Source organism: Vespa mandarinia, chromosome 2 (genome assembly GCF_050613455.1).
Source record: "Vespa mandarinia isolate Hongniang chromosome 2, ASM5061345v1, whole genome shotgun sequence".
Classification (NCBI taxonomy): domain Eukaryota; kingdom Metazoa; phylum Arthropoda; class Insecta; order Hymenoptera; family Vespidae; genus Vespa; species Vespa mandarinia.
Genome location: NC_140811.1, coordinates 14,847,501 through 14,870,219, shown reverse-complemented (window position 1 = coordinate 14,870,219; position 22,719 = coordinate 14,847,501). Strand labels below are relative to the sequence as shown.

Here is a 22,719-nt window from a genome sequence, read left to right as displayed (position 1 = left end):
AAATTTTCTATGAAATAATCGCCGTTATAAAATGTATACAGGTATCCTGTATGTATACATAGATATGAAGGTACTTGTGTCTAGACACTTTTTCCAGTAAACTTAATATCCGTATAATATTACTGCAATTTTACATGGTGCGCGTAAACGCTGAGAGCATGCCATTCAATTTCGTGCCATTCAAGGCACGGAAGTTTTAATGACTCGTACCGGGTTAATTGTAAAAGTTGAAAAATAATGTGATTCGGCGCGTTACAGTCTTGCTCGGAACGAGAACGATTTTACCCGTCGTGTTAGAATGATTATTTCAATCTCGCGTACACGTCCTGTTATGGTTATTAAAATGCAACGTACTTTATCTCGCAAGGTACCACGATCGATTAATTTTTTTTTTTTCTTTTTTAATATTTTCTTTATAATCGATCCTAAAGTATTTTTATGAAGACGATTTAAAAAGAAATTGTTGACATATGATGTTATTAAATAAAATACGAGAGAAACGATAGAGAAATCACGTGAAATCCTTGGCGTTTATTTTGAATGGCTCAGAATTCACAGATCGTTCTTGCACGGTTAATTGCATGATACAGCCGGTCGAAAAGTTTTCTGGAAAATCGTTGGTCCAATGTTCGCAACTCGCGGCTCAGTTTATTTGGAGGATGGGTACACGTATGCATGAACGCGAGAGCATCGACGTGTATTGCACAGACTGTGAAGACACGAGCTGCCGCTCCTGCTACTGCTGCTGTTGCTGTTGCTGCTGCTGCTGTTGCTGCTGCTGTTGCTGCTGCTGCTGCTGTTGCTGCTATTGCTGCTGCTTTTTCTACCAGTAGATAGAAGTGTAGATATATGCAAGTGTGTGCATGGGAATCCTGTATTGCACTTATACTCGTTTTAATCCTGAAGAGCGTATTCGTCCGCCATCGTTGAAATCGTGGAAACTCTCTGGCTGGTTGCGTGTAATATCCGTAACACTCTTTTGTTAATAAAAAAAGAGAAAAAAGAAAAAGAAGAAATAATAATAATAATAATAAAAAAAAATACGAAAATAAAAAAGAAAAAACCAGACGTTGGAAAAAGGATTTTCGACGGGAATCATAAAAAGTTGACATCGCGTTATTCCTCGTTGTTAACTAGAAACGAATTTTGTTCGTTGTCCTTTTTTTTCTTTTTCTTCCTTTTTGCTTTTTTTCTGTTTTTTTTTTTTTTTTGTGTCATCTCGACATAAAACATTGACGCTCAATTGGTATATATATATATATATATATATATATATATATATATATATATATATAAGTAAGTAGAATTACGAGAAAGAAATAAAATTGTCAATTTTCAAACCGTAGTATTATTTGGCAAAGCTTTTATTTAACTTTCTCGAAATGGAATACGCATTTGTATATAGATACGTATGTACATGCATACTTTTGATTTTACGTCGTCGACAAATTGACATGATCCACATATATCGAAATTGCGTTGTAATTAACGTGGTCGCTTAACAAAGAATAGTATTTGTTCAAAACTGTAATTACGATTGGCATCGGCAATGGCCGTAGGATAGAGCCTTGTAATTAAAATATTGCTCGTCGATGAAACTATGATTAATACGTGATTATAGCCTCGTTAGAATGTATATAGTTCGAACAACATTTGACAAAGTTCAAAATTTCATTAGTACAACTTCGATTATTACAATATCGTACTAAAACAACTACTTAGGATATAAACATTGGAAAAATTTTAAGTGCCTGTCATTTACGAAATCGTATTGTCAATGTTAAACTAAAATAAATCTGTCGTGTTGAAAACGGAAGGGATAACGAACGAAGATAACTGCGTGGTTACTCGTGATCGCCTTTGAGAAGGATTAGAAAACAAAAGCATCGTTAATCTCGAGATTATTCCTTCTGAAATTGAATTTTGCAAAAACAGAAGTTATCTCTTTCTCTCTCTCTCTCTCTCTCTCTCTCTCTTTATCTCTCTCTATCTCTCTCCCTTTCTCTTTTTCTCTCTCTCTCTCACTCTCTCTCTCTCTCTCTCTCTCTCTCTCTCTCTTGTCTCTTCTCGTCTTTCCTCGGGTGTCCCGAGTAATAACACGTAGAACAATCGCCTTAACTCGAAAAGCCTTCGTTAGAAGCATTGCTTCCTTCCTAGTTTCCGACTCGTTTTTCGCTCGACAGAATTTATCTCGAGCGTCCACGTTTTAGTCTTTCTTCGAGAAGAAAGCATTTCGCTCGTATTCCTCGTTTCCGCATCGCCTACTCTCCTCTTCGATTACCTACGTTTCTTTTGCGATCCAAATGCTTGCACCATAATATCGCGCGCTTTAATATTTACTGTGCATTCCTTAACGGTGCATTAAACGCTCTATGTCGTTTCTTTTCTTTTCTTTTTTTTTTCTTTCTTTTTTTTTATCTTTTTTCTTTTTCTTTTTTTTTTTTTTTTTCTTTTTTTCTTTTCTTTCTCTCACGAACTTCTTCGAGAAACGTTTTCTAAGCGTACACGTAGATCGAGATTCCCATTGAACCATCTCAATAAAGAAACTAACAAATCTATTGCTCTCTTTCTCTCTCTTTCTCTATCTCTCTATCTCTCTTTCTCTTTTTCTTTCTATCTCTCTTTGTCTCCTTTTTTTTTCTCTCTTTCTCGCAAAGGAGTTTCATCTCGCATTCATATGAAAAGCTCTCTTGCTTTTTTTTTTCTTTTTATTCTTTTAAGCTCTTAAGAGACATTTTCGTTTTATCTACGTATATAATATGGAAATAAAAAATACAGCAAGCGAATATCATATATATATATATATATATGTATACTATAGAACATAGATTTTTATTGGATATAATTCGAGTTATTGACAATACGACCTAAAAGCATAGATATTAGAATTTTCTCTCGATAAAATCGGTCTTTCAAAGTAAAGAAGTGTTGGCACCTTTTCTTCGGCCAGGCAGTTTCTATCGATCTCACTTCAGGACGTTTACTTATTCCTCTTTGTTACGGTCTTACAAAATCTACGAGGTCTTCTTCGTGTTTCGTAAGCTAACCCCATTAAGGACTGATTTGCATCTTCTCGGATTATCTTTATCGATCAAATGATCACGAAAGAGTTTGTAAATGTAAATATATATTACCTTCCTTTGGAACTAACTATCGGATAATATTTTATTTTTGAAGAATACAAAGGTAACTTTGATCGAGACGTAATTTACATTGCGGTAATTAATCATTGATACCATCCTATTATCCGATCAAACGATTTTTACGATCTTAGTTTATGATCGGATTAATACGGTGACTCGTTAAGTTAAGCGTAACGGAGATAATAAAGACAAGATCGGAGAATCATAGTTTCGCGAGAAAGTCTATACTTCGGTCCTCTTTGCTCGCGGGCAAGCAGAGTTTAAATTAAGAAGATCCAATCCTATCTTCGTATTGAAGTAGGAGGTCAAACTCAACGTACAAATCATTTCAAGTTCTTGAGCGAGTTCGGTGAGCTTCAAAACGGCGCGTTTGTTCGAGCGTAAAATTGCTATGATATAGAAGGAGGAGTAAGAGGAGAGACCGACCTGGTATATTCGCTCTTTCTCATCCAACTATTCGTCCTCTTCGTCGTTGTCGGCCCCACCAATAGCCAGCCGCGAAAATCACGAAGAATGCGCTTTTCGAAACTTTCGCTCGTTCTGCTTCGGAAAGATTGAATTATTCCTTCCATCCTTTGCGACGAGATGAGCTCACTCCTGCAACGAAGAGATACGATCGCGTGCGTTTGGCATTAAAACTGAATTATTATTCGCGATGGAAAAAAAGAAAAATATCTATGTATATATATATATATATATATATATATATATATATATATATAAAATAAGAAATATAATGAGAAATAAAACGAGACGTTAGATATTAAAGTTCAATTAAAATATAAAAAGGATAAATTTTTTTACTGCTACCTTTTTTTCATTGCTATCAGCAATCGTTTAGAATACGCGCCTATAACGACGAAACATAAGAATTCGCGTTGAGTCGTTCCACGACTTTCATACGTTTGAAGTCTACCGCCATTAAATATGTTCGCATAAGTACTCCGACGCTTTTGCTTTTTGCATGTCGTTCTCTTTGAACGTACGTTCTAAGCTCGGTTATACGTACGTTTATAATGCGCTTTGTGCAAAAACCAACGATGATTCGCGGTTCGTTAGGGACGTAGGTATGATTGTCTTGCTTGCGCCATCATAATTGGTCCAATTTTTTTATTCCTCGACATCAAATAGATTTTTCTAACGACTTATGCTCGATGCTCGTTGCTCGCCCGAATTGATTTCTTTTTTTTTTTTTTTTATTTGACTCGACCTTTGTCCTGATATCGCGTTCGTCAAGATAATAACAGAATCAACAAATTCTAAAAGAAAGAAAGAGAGAGAGAGAGAGAGAGAGAGAAAGAGAGAGAGAGAAAGAGAGAGAGAGAGAGAATTAGAGTTAGAGTTAGAGTTAGATTTAGAGATAAAATATTTGCAAGCAGATACAGATAAGACGAGGTACACGAAGATGCGAGAATGTTTGTTCCTGTTAATGGCTTTGCGAAATTCTAATTTACTCTACTTTGTCGGTCAGAAAATCACGTTGACCAAGCTATCGATCTTACGATTCTATCGACATACAAATCCTTTCGTTTCAACGTTTGTACATTTGCTCATTAAAGAATAGATATTTTAGATTCCTTCAGTTCTTCGATAAAATCTATCTATGATACGAACGAGAATGAATCGATGAATAATGAAATTTTTATATCCATATATTATATTCCTTCTCGTTATTATCGTATGTATATACGTAAAATGTGGTGTCCCATGAAACGTACGATAAAGGGAAAATCATAAAACAGAGAAAATAGATGAAAGAGAAAGGATGAGTCCTAGAAAATTTAAAGAACGGTACTTGAGTTATATTTGTTGAGGAGGTAGAGAGGAAGGACGAGGTATGGCATGAGGTTTGGATATTTTTCTCCCTCTTGCATTATTTCACTCCAGTTCCTCGGTATCTTTGACAAGAATCCCGTACGGATACCTAGTTTCGTATTTTTATTTGCCCTCTATGTGTACTCGCCTATGTTGAAAATTCGTCGAAGCTGAAAAAATTCAAAGCAATGATCATGTATCGTCTTTTCGCGAATGCGTAGATAGATAGGTAGGTAGGTAGGTAGGTAGGTAGGTGGATAGATAGGTAGGTATTCGTTGCAAGTTTGCGTACGTAACACGTTCGACCATCAAGATCGTAGAGTCGAATACGAGAGAGGAAAGTAGGCAATATCGAAGGATAGAGAACGTGCAAACATTCAAAGTTTACATCCGAATACGTTCGACGAAATATATACAATTTCATCGTTTTTATTCGTTCAAGTTATCATCACATTTTAAATCGAGTCCCTTCCAAGATCACGATGACGTATGAAAAAGGTAAAAGGTTTACGTTGCTCTTTCAGTTATGATGCCTTTATGTCAGACTTAACATCTAAAAGTTAACATTTCGCGTGGACAATGTCAAATTTTCCATAGTCCGGGAAGAAGTTGGAGCGAACAATAGTATAAGATATCATCTAACGTTTGCTAGCTAGTCTCGGCAACCAGGAGAAGTGTCGAGAGTTAGTGAAATTTCTTCCCTCGAAAGTTCCTCGATGCAATTTCAACGGACCATCCTGGATGTGCCACCGAATGGAATATTTTTCCTTTTCCTTTCTCCAGCCATACTTTTTAATATCCGTCTTTTTTTTTCTCTCTCTCTCTCTCTCTCTCTCTCTTTCTCTCTCTCTTTTTCCTGAGCATTCGCTCCATCGCATCGCGATATTTAAAATAAGATGCACCGGAGGTGATACTACTCAGTGAAAATGTTCATCTTTGCTTGAGATTTTTCTTTTCTTTCTTCTTCTTTGCTTTTTTCTTTCTTTTTTTCTTTCTTTTTCATCCTCTTTTTCTTTTCTTTTGCTCGAAAGCATGATAAATATAATCATAAAAGCAACGTCTTTTCGACTATACCAAAGGACCATCCTCTTATTCGAAAGTTCGAAGAAAAAGTCAATCGAAAAATATCTACATGACCTAGAATCGTTAAAATCAATGCGACCTCTAAGGCTGATCGAATCGATTTCTTTTTTCGAGGTCAAGAAGAACTCTTTAATCGCTTGGATGCTGATACGAACACCAAAGCCATCCTTAGACGATTTCTTGAAGAATTTCATTCTGAAAAGTTGAACGCGCGGATCCGCGCGCCTTTTTTCTCGCTTCCTTGGCGTTTCCACGTTCTGATCGAGAATGTAATTTCCGTCAGGTCCGAAGAATCCAGGACGATTCCGAAATGAAAAGGGCAGGGGAAAAAACAGAGAGAGAGAGAGAGAAAGAGAAACTCGGCACGTCTGACACCGATACAATTTGCCCGATAGAAGAAAGCGAGAAAGCACTCGATAGTTTTTTCGTGGTACTTTTGTACTTTCTTTTGGCCTTTTTTCCCTTTCCTTTCTTCCATCCTTTCTTTCTTCTTTTCTTTTTCAGTAGCGTCACCGCCCTCATCCCCACCCCCCACCCAACCGACGCTCCACCTTTTACTGCTGCAATTTTATAGTCCCTCCGAGATCCGTCTTGCTGTGCATTCGTCCGAGTAAATCTCGCATAGCTTTCGATGGATAACGTAAGTGTAAGTGATTCCTTGAATCACCCGAGCCGTACCTACCTCCGGAATTTGATCTTTCGAAAAAATTTCTCCAAGTGTTTCCATAGATTTCGAATTTATTCCTCCGTCAATATGTCTATAAAGTGTCATTTCAGAAAATTTCTATTCACCTTTCAATATTATATCGCTTTTATGATCGTACATCGTAACTGTAGTTAATTCAAAATTTGTCAGGGATAAATGATTAAAATGTATCATTCGCATTATCGAACTTTTTTCATCGATTATTTTCAATGGCGATCCAGAGGGAATATTTTCAGCTTAAAAAAATTTCATATTATCCCTTTCTCCTGGTACAGGTGTTATTATTCTAACGAAAACTTATCTCGATAGGAAAATCGGAATAGAATCTTTCAGTCGAGCGATTGCGAACGATTCGGACTTTTCGAGCCATCGAAGAAAATCCCTTGTTTCCGTTCGTTTCACCGGGATGTACCGTAAAATCTTTTCCGACAGTGGAATTTCAAAAGCCAAGTTCCGTCCTACGATCTGCTATCGTTGCTTTCTCGCATAGAAAGAAACTCGATAAGACTCCCCACTCGTTCTCTTTTCTCTAGTTCGTCCATATCGGAGAAATCCGATATGGAAGGGATGCATCGAGTTGTCAACCGTAGCTACGAGACTTAAACTCCCTCCTCTCTTAAAATCCTCCCTTCCTCTCACTTTTCCCTCCTACATCCCCTTTTGTAGTATGGTTCTCGTCACCTTCGATATTATCCTTCCTTTTCCTCGAGATTCAAGCTTCGAGTCTTGTCCGATGCTTTCGATCTATGATCAAATCGGTTTGACCTCGATACCTTTCGATCTATCTTACTACCATCACTTATCTCTGGGCTATTCAAAGGAGTACTTCTTGACCTCAAAATGTCCAATTCCTTTTCTTCGCCGTTTCGTTCGAAAGTTTACCCCTTAATCCTATTACGATCGAAGAGCTTCTTAAAACCGAGTTAAGATCGATATCTATCGTGAGGATTAACATCATCTAGGTACACGTTTTGCATCTACTTAGAAAGCTTCCTACTACACGATTTCGCATTACGGTTAAACTACTTTCGAATCGAATCTTCGAACAAGACGCGATACACGTTTGCCTCTCTCTCTCTCTCTCTCTCTCTCTCTCTCTCTCTCTCTCTTTCTCTCTCTCTCTCTCTCTCTTTCTCTCTCTCTCTTTCTCTGTAAGCACGTCACGCGGATGATGTCCTCTCGTAGAATTCCCAACTTCAAACCTACAGATCTTCTGTTTTCGTATGTAGTTCTCTAGACGATTTTCCACGATATAGATAGATATATATATATATAACTCGTTTCGAGACGGAAAGTTGGAAACTTCTCTTCTCTTCTCTTATTCTCTCTCTCTCTCTCTCTCTCTCTCTCTCTCTGTGTGTGTCTCTATTTCTCTTTCTCTTTCTCATTTTACATAGAAACGTTCACTTACTACGCTTCGCTTCTGTCATTCTTGATAGTCAGATTAAAATTACGTACTTAACGTAGTCTTTATTAGTATCGATTTAACATGGTACGAGAGAAAAGAGATGAAAATAGCTAGAATACATATATATGAATATATATACATATATATATATATATATATATATATATATATATATATATAGATAGACAGATAGACAGATAGATAGATAGATAGTCGAGAAGAGAATAGAAGAGAATAGATGAGTTTCACCATCGACGAGCCAATATAATGGCCGTCGGGTGGTTGGTTGCTTGTCTTGGAACGGAAAAAACAAAAGAACAGAAGATATACTTCCGCTTTTATCGTTCCACTGGCGAAAGGAAAAAGGTGGAAAAGTTGGAATCGAGTTGGACCTTTGGTAGATCGCCTTGATTGGCCTTATGACCTTCTTGGATCCCTTCCTTGTTCAATGTCCGATAGTAGCGAAAGAAAAGGGTTAAGGCTTCGCATTCTGACTTGGAAAAGACGAATAAAAAATGAGTCCCTAATTTCTTTTTTCTTACTCTTTTTTATTCCTTTTCTTTCTTCTCTCTCTCTCTCTCTCTCTCTCTCTCTCTCTTTCTTTTCTTTTTTCTTTTTCTTCGAACGATCTAATATCAGCAAAACTCTTAACACCATCGTAATTTTTTTGATAAAACGCGACATTACCATCTTCATGGAATAGAAATATTATTGATGCAACTAGTTCGTGACACCATCTCACATGACTTGTAAATAAGTTTTTTAATATTATGGCCACGCCGTTATGTATTTCTCTGGAGACTCTATTTACTTTACGGGTCACGGATCTTCTTCCTTTTTTTTTAACATCGTACCGTACACCGTCATGAAAATTCTTATTAACATTCTTATCTCGTAAGGCAGTTTTCTAGGTGAAAATCTGTTGATGACGAAGAAGAGATACCACATCTTCTAAAACCGTCTCTTACGCACTTTCCTCAAATTAGATGCACGAACTTGCTGATTCTGCGTAACTACTAAGTTAGACCTTCCCGCGAGACAATATGTAGATAAGCAAAGTTTCCATTGTCTTTGGATACATTCATCTCGCTTGCAGACGTTCGCGCTTTCTGAAGAACGTTATTAATCATGCGCAGTATATAATTTTCACAGGCGTTTCCAACCAGATTATATGCATATATATATATATATATATATATATATATATATATATATATATATATATGTACACTTGCCTATATGACTTCGTGTAAAAACAAAATCGATGTTTCGAAGTATCTACATCAATTCGTTCTTACAATATATCACGTTAGTCGATCGAACTAAAATAAAAATATCAATTTCTCAAGATCACGGTTTAACAATCACGTGCAGTTTTTCTTTCTCCTTCCTTCTTCTCCCCCCTCCCCCTCTTCCCTTCGCCACCACAATAGTTTTCATTTCAATCGGAACATTTCTTTCGCTTTTATTTCATTCGCTACTTCATGATAGAATAGTAAAAGAGAGAAAGAAAGAAAGAGAGAGAGAGAGAGAGAGAGAGAGAGAGAGAAAACTATTTTCAACAATTTTACTTCGCCTACAGACGTGTGTACGCCACTATTTGACTGCAAAGGCGCCCCTAATATTTGATCGAATCTCTTCGATTCCGAAAAAGTTCGTGAAAGTTACGCTGCTCTCTCGGTGAACGTAGGCTTAAGAGGAGGACTTGAAAGAGAGAAAGAGAAAGAGAGAGAGAGAGAGAGGACAGACGAACAAACCAAAGAACGAGAGAAAGAGAGAGAGAGAGAGAGAGAGAAACAGCGTAGATTCCGTATTCGAAAGAAAGAAGAGGAAAGAAAAGAGAGAGCTTCCAGAATGGCTTGGAATACGGACTTAAATATTTACCCGATGCAAACAGAAAACTCAGTGCTTCGGTGTAGCCAACCAACCCCTTTGCTTGGAAACATTTCCGTAGAATTCGGTGTGAAAGATGCCTTAGATCGAGTAGCTTCACTCTCTCTCTCTCTCTCTCTCTCCCTCTTTCTTTGTCTCTTTCTTTCTCTCTCTCTCTCTCTCTGTTTCCCTTTTTTCTTTATTTTCACACATGTTCCATTTTTTCGGTAGCTTCTTAATTCTTTTTTCTTTCTTTCTCTTTTCTCTTTTTCGTTTCATTTTTATTTCCTTTAAAAAAAAAAAAAAAAAAAAAAGAAAAAAGAAAAAGAAAAAAGTCTCCTCGCATTTACACAACCTTTTGCTCCCAATTTCTTAGGAGCTTTCTATCGTTGACTATCTATCTATCTATCTATCTTCCTCTCTTTATTACGACGATAAAAGTAGACAAATTTTTATATTGAAACGCGCTGCCATACAAAACGCGCGGCCATACAAAACGCGCGTGTACGCTTTGCCAGGATGGAAACAGAGTCTGACACTCAAAGTGTACCTTTACGTAGTACTACCCAGCGCCACGCTAATGGATACTCGTCCGTTTCTAAGGAAGCAGGAGAGAAGAGAGTTGTGTTGGCGAGGAGAAAGACCAGGAGGAAGAGGAGAAAGAGGAAGGAAAGAAGGTATGCTTCGACGACCGAGTCTGCCGTTGGAACGATTTTTACGCGGCAAAACGCGAAAGTTACGTGTACGGAGAAACGAGAATGGTAGAGAATACGAGAATAAGAGAAAAGAGAAGGAGAAAGAGAGAGAGAGAGAGAGAGAGAGAGAGATAGCGTCTTCGTGAGAAACGGCCGATTGTTTCGACGTTTTCTACCGGCTGGTGGGAGAGGAGGTAAAGGGAAAGATGAAGGAGGGTAGGTAGTTGAAAGGAAAATCTATGGTGGAAACGACGAAGGAAGTCTTTCTCTTCTTTTAAACGGCCAAGATACTTTCTTTGCATCGTTGAAAATTCATGAAACTGTTCTTCGACGTCGTTCTGTCGTTTCTTCTTCCTTCTCTCGAATTATATGGTCGCTCTTCTTCTTCTTCTTCTTCTTCTTCTTCTTCTTCTTCTTCTTCTTCTACTTCTTCTTCTTCTTCTTCTTCTTCTTCTTCTTCTTCTTCTTCTTCTTCTTCTTCTTCTTCTTCTTCTTCTTCTTCTTCTTCTTCTTCTTCTTCTTCTTCTTCTTCTTCTTCTTCTTCTTCTTCTTCTTCTTCTTCTTCTTCTTCTTCTTCTTCTTCTTCTTCTTCATCATCATTTCTTTCTCTTTCTTTTCGTTTCCTCGTTTTTTACGAAAAATATTTCAATCGTTACTCGAGTACATAATTTGTGTTTATCGGCTAATGGACGCATATCTACTTTCTAGTAACTAATGGAAATCCCGTATGTTAAATGTAATACAGTAAAATGATGAACGTTTAATTTGTTCAAGAATAAATTAGAAAAATTCTTTGGCAAATTTTAATTAGTATTTACCTTCTGATTACGTTGAAAATATCTATATGTCAAAAAACTGATAGAAATATTTTTATATACAGTATACCTGTATATATAAATATATAACCTGTATATATATATATATATATATATATATATATATATATGTACAATGAATAAGGAAAAAATCGATTAATATAAATCAACATTTTGCGTAGTTAAATTTATTAACTTATCTGTTATCTACGTGTTAATTTTTATATGCATTCCAAATACATACGTCGGTTATCGTGAAATGCTCACGCGCTGTTTAAATAAAGTTACAATGAATGTTGATAAATAAATATTACAATGCGTTTCTCGCTTTATTGAATTAAAATAGAAAGCTCTTAAATTAATTTTGTAAATAATGGGAATTATAACTTCGGGAGCAATACGTGTATGGTTTCGCGTTATTTGAACTCCTATGAACAGTCTCGGTAATATTAGCCGTTTATATTTATTATAAATACAAATAGCGGATGGAAAATATTTGTCACTTTTCTTTTTTTCTTTTTTCTCTTTTTCACTCATTTTTTATTTGTTTATAATCCGTGCGAGGTTTTAATGAGGAGAAATATGAAATTAATTGACTAGATGTTAATTTTATAAAGCACGAATGTTTATTATCCCATTCATCTTATCGTTCTCATTGTAAACTATATCATGAGAAATTTTATCCATAAGTTATTATCCACAACACGCGTTAACGATCAAAGGGAAACCTCATAGCACTCAATGATAATTCCAATTCTTTTCGATTTATTCTACCATAGCATAAGTGGCGACAGAATAACGAGTATGTATATACATATGTATCAGCATATATATACGTACGTATATATATATATGTATATATATATGCTGATACATATGCATGTATGTATATATATGTATGTGTATGTTCATTCGTCGAATCGTGGGATCCTTTGAGGTTTGGCATCGTCATACATAACATGTATGAAATTTTAACGCAAAATTGTAGCTGGTAGTTCTGACCCTTTTGAAAACACAGCTTCGCCCTCCCAACAAAATTCCTATGTCCCTTTATCATAATCGATGTTGATAGGGAACGAAGGATGCGTAGACGCAAGTTTCGTTCGTGTACGCTTTTAATTAATCATACCTACGCTTACTACGTAAAATAAATTGTAAAAGTGCCGTTATTTGTAATTCATTGGCACGTAATATTACGCTTTTTTTGTTTTTTTGTTTTTTTTGTTTTCTTCTTTTTTCATTGATCGTTTAAGCGCAATGAATTCTTCGCGTATTTTCAAAATTATTTATTAATTACGCTTAAATGTATTGTATTTTTCACGTCAGTGAGCATCCAGTCCCAATTTCAAATAAGATTATATTGTTGTCATTTATTTAACGAAAAAAAAAAAACCACATAGGATATAGCGTAACTTTAACAATACTCTTAATTAATAGCAATCTTACGAATGTACGCGCATGACTTTCCTTTTTCTCTATCATATTTAAGTCCTACTTAATATATATTTCGTCATAATACACAGAGTCGTACAAAAGGAATCTTTTCGATAAGAGAAACTTAGCCTTGTTTTTTTTCTTTTCTTTTTTTCTTTTTTTTTTGGCCTCTTTAAACCCCGTTTATTATATAATATTTTTTTTTTTCAAATATAAAATTAATTTATATATCATTTGAAATATCGTACCATTTCGTTAGACGTTTGTATTTGCAAATTTGTTAATACATAATTTTGATTGATGAACACGATCGAGCTCGGAATACAATTGAATAAAAATTTAGCAAGTAATACATTTATATTATAATAAAAGAATTGTTTATTGTAAACATCTCGAGAAAGCTTGATTACATCCCAGTAAAAGTATCATCGTTTCATCAGTATGCCAAGCGCGATCTATGGAGTGGTTTGCCCGTAGAATAAGGAAATTAAACCATTTATACCATTCTTGTAGCTGTCACGTGCTACGAAATACGAGGACATCCGAGAATATCCAAGCTTTCGCCTCTGTCTCTCGGCGGTAGCTCAATTTTTCCTTCATCTTCTTAATTCGGGAATGAGGTGGAATTCTTAAAAGCACAACGACCTGACGAGCTTCAGGAAGTACAATAGAATTCGTGCGAGTAATAATTTAACAGATAAAATAATGTTTCAACTTCAGTTAGAAAAAAGAAATAATAAAAAGGAAAGAAAAAAGAAAAAAAGAAAAAAAATAAGAGAAAGAAGGAAAAAAGAAAGAGAGAAGGAAAGAGAGAAGAAAAAGGAAAAAAAGAGGGAAAGAAAAAAGGATAAAAAGATAAAAATAAAGAAAGGAAAATAATCTTCTATCGAGTACCGATCGTGAGCACAAATCTCATTCGACTCTCGAATCGAGCGATTTAACAATTAATTACACTATTCCTCCTAGATTCAGAAGCAGCAGAGGCTCGAAACTACGGTTCTCTCCGAGTCAAACGTTCCTCTGAGAGTAGCGAGCACTTATGGTGGGAAACTCGTTTCTGCTCGAAAGAGTTGTCCTCCCTTCTGCTATCGTAGTCCGTGCTTTTAAATGAAAGAAAAACGAAGAGAGAGAGAGAGAGAGAAAGGGAGAAAGAGAGAGAGAGAGAGAGAGAGAGAGAGACCCATGGCGTCCGTCGGATTCAATGACCGCTTTTCCAGCACGAATCGTGCTTCGAAGTGAATTACCGAAAGAGAGTTACGGATAATTTCAGATACTCCAGATGAATAGACCTTTTTCTGTTTCCCTCTTTCTTTTCTCTCTCTCTCTCTCTCTCTCTCTCTTTCTCTCTCTCTTTCTTCTCTTTTCCATTTCTTTTCTCCTACTTCCGCCTTCACCTCAGTCACTCCTTTTGTTAGATTTCTTGATATCATTCAACTCAACCGTGCTGATTTTCAACAGAGAGTTCGCAGAGTTCTCTCTCCTGCGAAATTTGCTTTCATTTTTGCGTTATATCCAGAATAATCGGCGCTCATTTCCTCGCTCTCTTTCTCTCTCAAAACTCGGAACTCAAGCATTCATAGACAAGACTACTAGTAGTAGTCTCGTGGATTAAAGTCTGACTGATGTTCGATTCATCAATTCGTCGACATTCAATTTTGTTGATGTTCGTTTGAATTTATTAACCTTATTTCGATTATTTTGATTTTATATATATATATATATATATATATATATATATATATATATATATATCTTATTCACCTTTTCAATTTTTGTTCATTTTAAAAACGGCCGAATGTATGGAATCGTATCGACTCTTGACTTCCTTTTTATTTTTCGAATGTTCCCTTTACAGCTTGATGCGGTTTCCTATCGATCGATCGAAGCTCGTTGACTAAGAGTTTGGAGGAGAGGAGTCCATGCGGCAGATAGCTGCTTTCGAAAGTAGCTCTTTTTGAAAGGCATCTAATTCTTTACACGGCAAAGCTTCTTTACGGCGGTGCGGCTTCTAGAGATCCGGCGACTAAAAGGTCCGAAAATCCAATATGCGAGTGGGAAAGCACGTAAGACCAGTTTTGCTAAAAGGATCGTTCGTCGAGGCTTTCACTAAGTCTCTTCTTCAAACTGTTTTTGCGAATGATAGTTGCGGCACCTCGATTCTTTCATTTTTCGTTGATATTATCTCGGCTTCAAAATGAAAGGATAAAGTTTCAAGTAAAGCAAACGGATATCGATCTAGTCAGTTGTTTGACATTATCATCCGATGGTATTCTTTTGTTCTTATTACTTTATCCTTTTCTCTTATAAAGAAGGTAGAATAAAGAAAATCATGAAAATTCTCTTTCGTCTTCGTTTCGAAACAACGCCTGAACGTCGTGATATGTGACTAGAAGAGAAGAATCCCAGAAGCGAAAGCGCGATAGGCGAGTGTCCTGACAAAATGGTACGTGCCCTTGGGAACAAACGGGCGATGCATTTATGAGATTTAAATCGCCTAAGCGGTCCATTTCCGCGGTTATGCATTATTCACCAACTCCTCCCGGTTCTTGAATGTTTTATGTCTTCGTCCTTTCCTTCTTCTTCTTCTTCTTCTTTTTCTTCTCTTTTCTGTCGTCTTTCTCTTTTCTTTTTCACTCTAGTCTTTCTCTCTTCTTCTTGTTCTTCTTTGTCCCCTTTGGCCCTCTTCTTCTCGTATCACCCCTCACATTTCGTAGAACTTTGAAACGTTGTGACTGGCCGCGAGGGAGAAGAAGACACTCTTGAGATGGACGACGAGTCGGAACGAAGTAGTTTGCGGTTTTTGTCTTTCCCAATGGCACGACCGCTACGCATCGTCTATTACCATTTCTCATGTAGCCGATTCTAAATTGTGAGCAATCACTTGACTCGTGTCTTCCTGATATTTGCATACATTATGTTCTCGTATTACCCTCTTTATCGTAAATTGTTTCTATTCTTTATCGCTTGAAAACTTCAAAACTGCTAGCTACTATACCATACGAAAGAAAGAAAAGAAAAATATGAGACCTTACGAAACTCTACTCAGTTACTACCAAGTACGTACCATTACGTCGTTATCGTATGGTCGAACGTTTGTCAAACGTTTAACCAAAAGCTTTCTATTTCTTTATACTTTCTCAAAAGATTTCGCAAGTGATCCTTTTACCACCACTCTCTTCTGTTTTTCTACATCTACATTCAATACCATGCAAATTTCATTGGCAAGTATATCAAAACATCCCCTATCTAGTTTTTCCCTCTCGTCGTTGATACGTCTTTCAGTATTCTGTGCGCTCCTCTCTCAACAAATTTACTTTACCGTCCAAAAAGAATTTTCGAAGACGCCAGTCAGCCAGTCAGCCAGTCAGCCAGTCAGCCAACCAGCCAACCAGCCAGCCAGCCACCCAGCCAGCCAGCCATCCAAACAGCCAGCCATCTCACAGCAAGTGAGCAAACGACTGGTGCATTTCTTGAACGAACATGGCCACTGTCCAGTTTCGTGCTCCGCTTACGCCTTTAATTACCTATCTCTTCTTTCTTCTTCTTCTTCTTTTCTTTTAACAAGATTTCTCTACCTTTTTCCTTTTTCTTTTTTTTTTTTTATCCGTTACGTGACAATTTTTCCTAATTTACTAGAGGAAATACGAATTAACGCGTACGTCGACATTTTAGTAATGCATGAGTACACAAGAAAGACGAAAATCGAAAGCTTTTATCGTTGTTATCACAATACCGAACCTTTTCTCACGAAACTTGTCCCCTTGTTCATCTCGTGCGAATCAGTATTTGTAGTGTCGTAGGCGTCGTCACACTTTTTTTCTGTTTTTTTCTTTTCTTTTCTTTTTTTTTTTTTTTTTTTTTTTTTTTACCTCGGGAGCTTTATTTTTACAAGCGCCATTATTCAGGGCCGAACATGCGACGGAGTCAGGAGTAAGAGCGAGCACAAGTCTTTCTTCTTTTTTCCTATTCTGAAACACTGGCTAACCAGTCTGACCACTGACGAACGTGCTACCTAACTCCTTCTTTCCTCCCCCTCCTTCCCTCTCTCCCTCTCTCTCTCTCTCTCTCTTTCTCTTTCTCTTTCTCTCTATCTCTCGTTCTTTTTCTCTTTAGCATATACACGCAGACTTGTCAAATGCGTACGTGTGCTTCTATCCCTTTGGCTTACTCTCGGTCTGCAGGATAAATAAAGGTTAAGGTTAGATTAAGTATGGGGATTCTAACGAACACCATCCGGGCTATCGTGGCTTCTCGTGAAATATACTCGCCCGTACCCATCTCTTTACGAAATTTCCAGGGGCGTAAATTTTCTACGGGGCATACCTTTGGAAATTCTTTTGTCTGCCGTCGCGAGTTCGAAAGCCAGATAACATTTTCTCTTTGATAAATTATACATGAATTTATAACGATGCGAAATATCAATCGAGATCAGATAGACTTTGTTTTTCTTCTCTCTTTTTTATTTCTTTTTCTTTTTTTTTTTTCTTTTTTTTTTTTTTCAATTACCGAAGTCATGTTAACTGTGAACAGTATGAAATAATAATATCATTATTATTCATTAAAAGGATTAACGAATTATAATCATTCGTAAATGTGCATGTTATTAATAAATGTTACTTTCCGATTTACATATTGTTTATATTTTGTTTTTTTTTTCTTTTTCGTTTTTATTTTTTTTTTTCGCTTATTTTATCGGATTATCGTCCATTTCGTTGTATTTCGAAGAATTTCCATCATTGTCTTCGGAAAGATTCATGGTTTCCAAGAGAATGAAGAAATTCGAAGAAAATAAGAATAGCGAAGAGGATTGAGAGGAGATGGACGATGTTGGGCTGTGGTGTGGGGGAGGTGGTATGGTGGAGGTCAGAACTATCGAAATCGTCGGCGCGAAACTATCTCACGAGTTTCCGGCGGAGCCGATAGACGGAATGGGAAGCGCGGAACGGAAACGGACGATTAACGAGAGTTTCCGCGGGAGCGATCGATCATTTAACTCAACCCCATCGCGTCTCCGTCTCCGTGATTATTCTGCACCGAGCCGGAAAGTCGTGGCTCGAATTGCAGCCGATCCGCTCCCGACATAGCCACGTTAAGCGCGCGCGAGCGCGCGCACACCCTCGATCTTTCACTACCACCACTATTACCATTACCACTACTATCACCACCATCGTCATCATCGTTGTCGTCGTCGTCGTCGTCGTCGTCGTCGTCGTCGTCGTCGTTGTCGTCGTCGTCGTCGATTTTCTACTTGGTTTGCGAACTCAGCGATCGCTTTGTTTAAGAAGCTAAAACGAACACGCGCCGATATCTATTTGCTTAGACTATTCCTTCCACCGATCGATGGAGGAACGATTAGGACGAGTTTCTTTTTTTTTTTTCTTTTTTCTTTTTCTTGTTCTTTTTTTTTCTTTTTTGCTTTTTTTGATTATAACTCGTATCAGTAGACTAATCGTTCGCTTGGAGATGTTTCGAAAGGAGTGTATTTGAAAGTTTCATTAGATCGATATTAGAAGAATTAGTAAATTGAGAGTGAGTATTTGTATGTATGCTCTATTTATAACTCATAGATATTTAATTAGAAAAATTAATGTTCATTTTTTTTTTCTTTTTTTTCTTTTTTTTTTTCAATACCGGAATTATATATTAAAAGTTTTTAAAGAATTTCATTATCTCGGTGTTGTATATAACGTCGACGACATTAATTAAAACGATGTTGATGTATTTTACGTTTTCATGATGGGATTAATTAATGAAACTAGTAACTCTTAGAAATCAGTTTCGGAAAAGTTTTTCAAGTATCGTTAAGAAGACTTTGGCGGTGATTTGGTGATCGATCTTTTCGTTCCAACTAACAGATAGAACTTTGTCGGTACGTGGAACAAAGCTGTCGAACAATCTCTTCCGTGTAGAGAATGGCGAGGTCGACGATGACGACGACGACGACAACGACGACGACGACGACGACGAAGACGACGACGACGACGATGACGACGACGATGAGGACGAGGACGAGGACGAGGATGAGAGCGAGAACGAGGACAACATACTGTATTCAGATTAAACCGCAATTTCGACGTGTAATTGGAACGAGATAGGGACACAATGCGAAACTGTCCTATACGATGACTTCGATCCCTTTAACTCCCTTTTAACCCGCTTAAGTCATAGAGCATACACCTGATTACTAATTAGATTCCTGGGATATGCTGCAAGTGTGTGTGTGTGTATATATATGTGTGTGTGTGTGTGTGTGTATGCATGTATTTATGCGTGTAGAAATAGAGAGAAAAAGAGAGAGAGAGTTTCCCACCAGCAGTGTTTAAAAAGTGAATCTGAAAAACGAGATTTATCAATATCATCGATCGTTCCGCATTGAGCTTTGAAAGTAATGAAAATAATAATCATATATATATATATATATATATATATATATATATATATATATGATATATATATAATCATGATTAACGATTCCAATTTCACAAACATCGTTAGTAATTTCCTTTCAACATGTTACCAGCGTATCAACTAGGCCGTAACTCTCGTTTTTTTTTTTTCGAGGATTCTTTAACGATAAAACAAAATTTTTCCTTTTATACGAGTAAGAGAGAGACAGAGAGAGAAAGAGAGAGAGAGAAAGTGAAAGAGAGAGGAGAGAGAGAGAGAGGAGAGAAGGGGAAAGAGTGAGGGAAAGGGAGAGGGCAGTTGCAGTACGATCGAATTAAATCGAGTGCACCGGCCAAGCTCGACTCCGTCACGGATCACTCTCGATCGCGTTCTCTCGAGTGAAGTGCAATTAATTATCGTTAAATTGGATTGACGATATTTCATGAGAAGGTAGAACTACGGGACGCTTCCACGGATCATTGAGTCGGTAAATCGACTGCCAAGAGCGGACGTACTCACGGGAAATGTACCTAATCGGAGTAGGAGAAGGTCGGTTGTATGTCGCTTATCGCAAGGATTTCTTAAGGTTCCATCAATTTTATCGTATATCGTTCTTCTCGACTCTCCTCCTTTTCCTTTTCCATTCGTCTTAAATTAAAAGTCGTATGGGAATCGACAAGGAGTCGTGATCAATCGTATAGCCCTTATCCTTTTTTTTTCTTTCTTTCTTTTTTTCTTCTTCTTTTTTTTCCTTTTTCTTTTTCTTTTCTCTTTCCCCCCCCCCCTCCATCCCACCATAATTATTTCAATCACTTGACATAAATTCATTGACGTGAAAATAAAAATTTTCATTCGTTTTCATATCTTTCATTTTCTCTTTTTTTTTTTTTTCTTCTTTCTTTTTCTTTTTCTTTTTCTTTTTCTATTTTACATAGAGAGATAGAAAGAACAAGATGGTGCATGGGAGATTCTCTTGAACGGTGCTTCGTTCAATTTCACGGTGGCTTCGACTCCACGAATTATTCGATCTTTCATCGAACGAAACCCCTCTCTCATCCTCGAAGATGTCGAATATAATATTCGTTTGGCTTTCCGCGAAGGGGTCATCATCACGTTGGCGGAGGTTAATGTCACGGTGGTTTTCTGCGATATTCCATTAAGAGGACGCCTCTCGCGTTATCGTTCTATTAAGCTGCCTCTTCTATCGTGCCCTCTGACGCTCGCGAAAAGTGGTTACTAGGAATGGGAAGAGAGCGACAGAGAGAGATAGGTAGATAGATAGATAGATAGATAGATAGATAGAGAGAGAGAGAGAGAGAGAGAGAGAGAGAGAAGTAGAGTTATAGATAGAAGGGGAATATCGGCGGTTATGTCGCCGCCGCGTTTATTCCGCTTCCAAGCTGGTGGCCGCCGACATTGCGGCTGGCGGCGCGTCGATTCGAATTTGAATTCGCTTGCTTTTGCATTTAGATCGACGACAAATAAACCATGAAAATAATTTTATTTCTGTATCTTCCATTTTATTCATATTGTTATTTATATGAGATATATAAGCTGTTCCTTCGTTTTAGAAATTTCTTTTTTTTTTCTTTTTTTTTTCTTTTCTTTTTTTGTACTCTTCATACAATATTAACCCGTTAACTGTGTAAGCCTATTTAAAAAATATACGTTTACATTGGATGACAAAGATTATTAAATAATAAATATATTCGTCAAACTTAATGCATATACAGGTGTTGTAAAATTGAATTAAATTATAACGAAGTGATAGGTTTGAATAATCAATAATTTTCTTGATTAAATACTTTTGATATTATTGACAAATACTTGTTAATAGTATTTAATGAATCTTCTCGTTATGAAGAAATGGCAATTGTGTATGTTTGTGTGTGTGTGTGTCTGTGTGTAATAATGAGTAATGCGAAAAGAGAAATGATCTTCTGTTATTTGAATTAAAATTTTTGTGAGAATTAAAAGTTATTCGTAAATTGAAGAGCTTTTAGAATACTGAAACAATAATGGAATAAAATAAGTATATGAAAGTAAAAAAAATTCATCAGTATGTCGTCACCGTATCGTTTCCGCATCGTTTCCGTGTCGTTTCCGCGTCGTACTCGCGTTGTGTCCGCGTCGTGTCGTGTCGAACGGCCCAAGGGGTTTTGAGAAAGATCGGAAGCTTTTTGAAAAAGATAAGAAAAAAGGATTACTTCTCTGGAATTTTATTCCAACCACTAATAAATGGCACGTGAATATGACAAAATTTCTATCTCTTTTTAGAGCCTTCATTTGTCCGTATATACTGTGCCATTTCTATGTCGAATTTACTTTCTTTATTAGATTAGATTCAGATTCGAAATTTGCGGATGTAATTACAAACAATCCGACAGAAATATGTCAAAGGAATTAATAAAGATCCGAATATTGAATCGTCGTAAAAAACTTTCTGCAATAACTGTTCAATGTCTAATAAATTTTTTTCTTTTTCTTTCTTTTTCTTTTTTTTTTTATTTATTTATTCTCTTTTCTTTTTTTTTTTTTTTTATGCTTTACGCTTTCTCAAAATATCTCTGAAATGTCTTAAATTTACGAGATTAAACTACGAATTTTCATTGGAAACTTTAATTCAATTGTCAGAAGGTAAATTTTCTTTTTTCCTTTTTATTTTTTTCTTTTTTTTTCTTTTTTTTTTCTTTCACACAACGAATGGTACATACTCGACGTAATATTATATATTCCCGTCACCTTGCGACAAGTTCCAACAAACTTTTCAATTTTTATTTATAACCTTTTTAAACTCGTACGCGACAAGTTAGACATTTTTATTTTATTCTCTTCTTTTTTTCTTTCTTTCTTTCTTTTTTGTTTTTTTGTTTTTTCTTTTTTTTTTTTTTGATTTTTTTTTCTTTTTCTTTTCTCTTCTTTCTTTTATTTTCCAACTAAGAGCCAAGAACGCATAACGTGTTTTAGTTTCTTCTCAAGCAAACTCGATGATATCGCGAGGCGTTGTTGCGTCGTCGAGCTAGAAGCCACGGTGGTCTATCTATTAATAGAAACACATGTGTGCTCGCTGGCACGCATGACGAGGGCGCACCCCGATAAATCAGTCATAATGAAAGAACGCTTGGCAATAGTCGTTTGCACCGACGACCGGCACTTCTCTTAAGATCCTTCTTCTCATCTCGTCGTTGCATCTCGTCGTTATTTGCAAAAGCGTTAATTAACGAATGGAATCTTCAATTTTTTGATTTATTTATTTATTTTTTTATTTATTTATTTATTTATTTATTTATTTATTCATTTATTCATTTATTCATTTATCCGTTCATTCAGTCATTCATTTATTTATTTATTTAACCTTTTT

At 36.5% G+C, this 22,719-nt stretch overlaps 2 protein-coding genes across 17 annotated transcripts in view; one reads left to right on the top strand and one right to left on the bottom strand.

Moving 5' to 3' along the window:
- Positions 1-22,719, top strand: part of hiw (MYC binding protein highwire) — a 173,024-nt gene that overhangs the window by 65,638 nt on the left and 84,667 nt on the right. The window lies entirely within an intron of this gene.
- LOC118440527 (uncharacterized) overlaps positions 1-22,719 on the bottom strand; it is a 77,518-nt gene that overhangs the window by 53,750 nt on the left and 1,049 nt on the right. For 2 of the 7 annotated variants that reach the window (XM_035863700.2, XM_085654880.1), the window contains exon 2: positions 3,570-3,740. The exons of 2 other annotated variants lie outside the window; for them this stretch is intronic. The gene's annotated coding sequence lies outside the window, so the exon portion shown is untranslated. Of the gene's footprint in view, positions 1-3,569; positions 3,741-3,953; positions 4,069-4,152; positions 4,344-13,473; positions 13,495-22,719 lie in introns of those variants that run through there. 3 more of the 7 variants (XM_085654876.1, XM_085654877.1, XM_085654879.1) reach the window with 3 other exon arrangements.